Source organism: Elephantulus edwardii, unplaced genomic scaffold (assembly GCF_000299155.1).
Source record: "Elephantulus edwardii isolate Elephantulus edwardi_28Jun2011 unplaced genomic scaffold, EleEdw1.0 scaffold00021, whole genome shotgun sequence".
NCBI lineage: Eukaryota > Metazoa > Chordata > Mammalia > Macroscelidea > Macroscelididae > Elephantulus > Elephantulus edwardii.
In genome coordinates this window covers 14686627-14692902 of record NW_006399771.1, presented here as the reverse complement: position 1 = coordinate 14692902, position 6276 = coordinate 14686627, and the positions used below count along the sequence as shown (strand labels likewise).

Below are 6276 nucleotides of genomic sequence, written 5' to 3'. Positions count from 1 at the left end.
AGCTGGTTTTCAGAGGCTGTAAATGGATCACATAGGAGGAGGTAGCCCGTCTTTCTCCCACCAAGCAGCTAGTGAATTAGAATTGTCTTTGTGTTGGCAGCTCTATGCCACCAGTGCTTATTATTAACAATGTTGTTAACATTGTTGCTCAGGAATCAGTGGGGCAGCCAGATTGCTTTGCTGATTTATCTTACCTTAATAATAACAGGGTTTTCCCATTCATCTGCAGTCATTTGTAGCAATGATAGGCAGGTTTGCAAAATTGGTTGACTCACATCTTTGGCCCTTCATTAGGATAACTGGGCTAATTTAGCTCTGTTAACCTGGCCTCATGCTCCAGCAGGCAGTCTGGGCTTGTTCACATGGAAGAAGCAGGAATCTCAAGAGAACAAGTTCAGAAGCATACAAAATAGCTTGCAGCTTCAGCTTGGAACTTGCACATTATATTTTGCTGCATTCTTTTAACCGGAACAAGTCACCAGGTAACAGGTACAGTTGGTCAAGTCAACTTATTGCTGTCAAATTGAGACAGATGCATAGCTGACGCTCCAGTGGACTTCCACAGGCTGTAAATAACACAGGAGGGGATTGTGCACCTTTCTCCCAGGGAGCAGCTATTGAATTCAAAACAACTGCTTTAAAGTTGGCAATACAATGCTAACCACTAAGCCAATAGAGCTCCTTCTCCAAGGGCCAGGGGAAGTAGGTTTTACCTCTTGATAGGCTTTTTGATCAACAGTTGTTTGGAGGCTAGAAGCCTCTAATTTAAAGGGGTTGGAGTTGGAAGACAGGACTTTTGGATAAATAGTAAGTTGGAAGCTGGGAGCCTCTTATTTAAAGCAATTGGGTCCCAGAAGGGGGGATTTTTGCTCAACAGTCATTTGGTGAAGTTGTTTTTGGGAAGCAGTTGCAGATTCAGCAAAAGCTTCCATGTGGCCTTAATTTCCATATGTAGGATATTAGGCCAGCATGCCGGCTGTGAGACTCTGCCAGAACACTTCATCATTCTCCCAGGAGAATATGCTGCCACATCCATGCAGGCTTCAGCTGGACCTGGTAACATGATACTTGTATACCTGATTTGCTATTAGAGGTACAACACTAAATTATCAGTGTGTTGTATTTGAGGAATTAATTGTTCTAATTAGTACAGCACTTGCTTTTCAGTTTGCTGTACTGAGGTAACTTGTGGGTTGCTGTGTTGCTGAAAGCTATGCTATCAATATGTCAAATGCCATAAGAGTCACTTGTAGTGGACAGGTTTTAGGAGTTTAGTAGAGCTACAAGATTATGACAGACTAGGAAGCAGGATTGGCTGTCTGCTTCTTAAATAACAGATCTCTTAAGACCCTATGAACAGTAGAGAAACACAGAGTATTATAAGTAGAGATTTGGCCACTTTGAATCAGTTAATCATATGCATCTTCAGACTGAGGTGGAGAAAATGAAAACAAGCCTGAGAAAACTAAAATATGATCTTGCTCTATTCCACCAGAATTTCAAAATCATCTGGAGAATAAATTTGAAGCATTGAACAAATGATCAGTGATCAAAGACCAGGTGATTTGTGGGATGACATCAAGAATATCATCCATGAAGAGAGCAAGACAGAGAAGAAAGGGAGTGAGTGGGGGAGGAGCTGGAAATGGAATGAGAAGAGACTTTGAAAATTACACTAGAGCATTAAGAGCCAAAACAAATGGAAGACCTGATGAAGTAAAGCACTGAACAGAGGAATTCAGAGGGCAGCTGGAGAAGACAAAGCAAAGTATTATAATGGAATATGTAGTGAGCTGGCATTGGAGAATAAAAAGGGAAGAACTCTGCATTTCTCAAGCTGAAAGAACTGAAAACCAAATGTAAGCCTCAAGTCACAATATTGGCAGATGCTATGGGCAATATGTTGAATGATTCAGAAAGTATCAAAAGAAGATGGAGGGAATACACAGAGTGACTGTAACAAAAAGAATTGACCCTGAAAAATTTCAGAAAGTACTATATAGACAAGGCCAATGGTAATGAAGGAAGAAGATAAATCTGCACTGAAGATATTGGCAGAAAGCTAAGGCCCCAGAAATCGATATGATACCCACTGACATGTTTCAACTAATAGATGCAGCCCTGGAATTGATCACCAGTCTATGCCAGGAAATTTGGATGACAGCTATCTGGCCAACTGACCGGAAGAGATCCATATTCGTTCCCATTTCCAAGAAAGGTGATCCAACAGAATATGGAAACTATCCGACAATGTCAGTAATGTCACATGCAAGCAAAATACTGAAGAAGATCATTAAAAAATGGCTGGAACACTACACAGATAGGGAACTGCCAGAACTTCAAGCAGGACTTAGAAGAGGCCCTACTATCAAAGATATCATTGCTGATGTTCAGAAGGATTCTGGCTGAAAGTAAAGAATACTAGAAGAATGTCTATTTGTGCTTTAATGACTGGTGTTTGTGTGTATCATAACAATTTATGGCTAATATTCAGAAGAATGAGAATCCCAGAGCACTCGATTGTGCTCATGCAAAACCTGTACCTAAACCAAGAGGCTGCTGTAGGAACAGAGGAACGAAACATTACATGGTTTAAAATTAAGAAAGGAGTGCATTGGGATTGTATCTTCTCTCCATAACTATTCAGTTCATATGCTGAGCAAATTATTCAAGAAGCTGAACTCTGTGAAGAAGAATGTAGCATCAAGATTGGAGGAAAACTCATCAATAATTTGCATTATGTGGATGACACAACCTTGCTTGCTGAAAGTGAGGAAGAGTTGAAGCACTTGTTGCAGAAGATCAGAGAATGCAACCTTCAATATAGATTGCTTCTCAGAAAGAAAAATACCATTGGACAATTAAGCAACATCATGATAGATGGAGAAAAGATTGAACTTGTCAGAGATTGAACAAAGATTGAACAACTTCATCTTACTCATATCCACAATCAATACCCTTCGTACCAGCAGTTGGGAAATCAGGAGACAAATTATATTGGTGAAAGTCTGCAGTCAGGGATCTCTCCAAATTAAAGAAGACTGAAGTGCACCTGATTCAGGTCATGGTCTTTCTGATCACTTGCTATGCGTCTAAGAGTTGAACAGTGAGTAAGGATGACAGAAAAAGAATTGATGCCTTTGAGCTGTAGTGTTGGAGAAGAATATTGAATATCCCATGGACTTCCAAAAGAACAAACAAACAAGTTTTGGAGAAATTGCAGCCAGAGTATTTCTTGGAGGCCATGATGATAAAGCTCTGTCTCACATACTTCAGGCATGTTGCTAGGAGATCCTTTTCCTTGGAGACATCATGCTTGGCAAGGTGGGAGGGTCAGTGAAAGAGAGGAAGACCATCAACCAAATGGACTTAAGTCACAATAGTGACTGCTGCAATGGGCTCTAATGTGTCAGAAAGTATGAGAATGGCACAGGATACGACAGGGTTCAGATCTGTTATTCATAGGGTCACTATGAGTCATACTCCACTAAATGACACCTAACAAGAACTTGATAGGAAGATCTGGCAGTCTAGTCATAAAGATTTGTGCTGCTAACCCAAAAGGCCACACCTCTCCGGTGGCTTGAATCACCAGCAACTCCTTGGGAGAAAGATGGGCAATCTCCTCTCTTTCAGTTTATAGCCCCCAAAAATCCAATGGAGGGTCAGCTTCTGGCTAGTTCTGACAAGGTGGCAATGACTCTTGATGAGAGAAGTTATAAAGCCAGATTTATCAAAAGGCACAGAAAATGAAGAATCATAGGTTAGATTTCGTTTTGTAACCTTGAATATCATAAATTTACATTTCCTTTGTAGTATTCCTGCTTTCAAGAGATACTAGAGTAAGGATAAGGACAGGGAGCTCTAGGACAGGTGACCTAGTAGTGTAGAGCTGCACAGCCAAACCGAAGGCACGTGGCTGGAATCTTCTGGGGAAGAAAGGCGGCCAGTCTCCTCTCATGCAATTAACAGCCTCTGATATTCCACCGGATGGTCGGCTATGAGTTGATCCTGACTCCACATTACATAGCAACAACAATTTTAATATCCCAGATACCTCAATTTAGTATGTCCTATGATAAATTAATTTCCAACCCAAACCAGCTTTTCTTCCTATATTCAGTATCTTAGTGGTATCTCCATACACCTTGTTTAGAAATCTGAAATGTTTTCTAAATAGTTTCATTTGTACTTCCAAGTTAACATGACCACATCCTGTAGACTTTCACCTCATTGGAAGTTTTCCATTTTAAAAATTAAAGTGTCATTTACATACAGGAAAATTCACCATATAGACCAGATATACAGGTCTCCAAGAATCACCTTGCATTTGATTTTTAAAAATAAAAAACCAACCAAATGAATTAAGAAACTGTGGTGCATTCACACAATGGAATACTATGCAGCACTCTGGAGCAATGATTTTTAAAAATACTGCATAATTTGGGAGAGACTGGAGAGCATTATGCTGAGTGAACTAATGCAGTTTCATAAGGACAAATACTGCATAAGACCATTATTGTAAAAATAGAAGGTTTACTAGTAAAACATGTGTGGGAACTCAAGAAGGAGAGGGCTAAGGATGGGTAGGGACAAAACCAAAAGGTTGCATAGTTTGGGGGGGGGTGGGGGAAGGAATTGGAATTGGGAAGAACCCAGATGAAAAGACAGGGTAATGATGGGCAATGTCCAGTGGTGATTAATTTTATAAAGCATAATTCATGCTGATGATTGTATGAGACAGAATGTGAATGAAGAATAGTGTGAAACACAAAGTATATGAACTTTGTAAGCAAACCAATTAAAACAAAAAAGAACAAAAAACAGTTCAGTTCTTGTCACTAATATTTTATATTCTATTGTTCACAGTTCTTTTATAATATGTGCATGATAACGTCAGTATCTTGAATCATTTGCTGGCTTATTTCTTTAGTCATTTTGTTTCTCTTTAATCTTTGTCATTTGCCTTCTGGCACACTGGGTAATTTTGTGGTGAATGCCTAGCATTGTACATACACATAATAAAACTTTGGAGACCTAGATAATGTTTTCTTTCTATAGATAAAATGTTCAGTTCTATTTTTATTTATTGAAGGATATAGACAGTAGAGTTAGGGAAAAACATCCCTATTTGAATCAAGGACGCAAGATGAGACTTCAGGCTTTGTACAGGTTGGTATATTTTCAGTTTCATTTTTCTCTTAAGTCATGCCTTTCAAGGGCCACAGAATCCCAAGAGCTCTTGCTCTTTGTTACCAGATCTTGCTTGGACTCTAATTTGTGTGAGGCTTACCTCTAGATGGACTTTTTACTGCTGTGTCTGCTTCTTATCCTCTGACCCTTCGTAATGGCGAAATCAGACAATGTCTTGAGGCAAAAGTGGTATAAAATACAGAGTTTGTGTCATTTCAGGTTTCTTTTTGAGATCATTCAAATCTTGTCTGCTTTTTGTAGCTTTGTGAATTTAACACATTTCTTTCTGTTCCTGATTTTTACATTTTACTTTATTGTGGTTGGAGAACATATTCTAACCTTAGTAGAACGTTATAGAATTAAAAAACAAAACAAAACTCCATCCTGGAAAAAAAACACACCAAAAAAAATACTCTATCTTGAAGACTTTCAGCACTTGTGCGGAATGTGCATTCTACCTCTGTTAATGTTTTTATGTCTATTAGTTTCACTTGCCTCAACTCTTCAATTTACTTGTTAATCTTATGTGTAGTTTTTTTCTGCCTATTCTTGAAAGTGTGTTATTGAACTTTCCAACTAATATATTGAGTTGACTGTTTTACTTTTCCATTTCATCAGTTTCTGTTCCAAATATTTTAGAGCTCTGTTCTTAAGTGATAAAAGTTTATTAGTATTTTGTTTTCTTTTAAATTGACTCTCTTAACATTTAAAATATCCTTTTTGTCTCAAGCAATAATTTATTTTTAAAAATTTTTTTAAATTTTTATTATTTGTGTGTGTGTGTGTACCGTCAAATCAGATCTGACTTGTATAGGAGGAAATTGTTCCTCCTTCTCCAGCAGAGTATCTGATGGATTTGAACCATGCACCTCTGGGATTACAATGCAACTTCTTGCCACTAGACCACCAGAGCTCACCTCAAGTAATAATTTCTATTTTTAGAAATTATTAGTTTTGCAACTCCACCTCTCTTTTGATTGTTATTTACTCAACATCAATGTTTTTCGTTTTAACATGTTTGAATCTTAAAAATGAAAATGTGTCTTGCAATTTATCATGGTTTTATTGTTTTTTTAATCAAGC

General features: G+C 38.1%; 1 pseudogene; it reads left to right on the top strand.

The window, feature by feature from the left end:
- Positions 1 to 331: 331 nt before the first annotated feature.
- The window catches only part of LOC102869258, an 18034-nt pseudogene continuing 12089 nt past the window's right edge, over positions 332 to 6276 (top strand).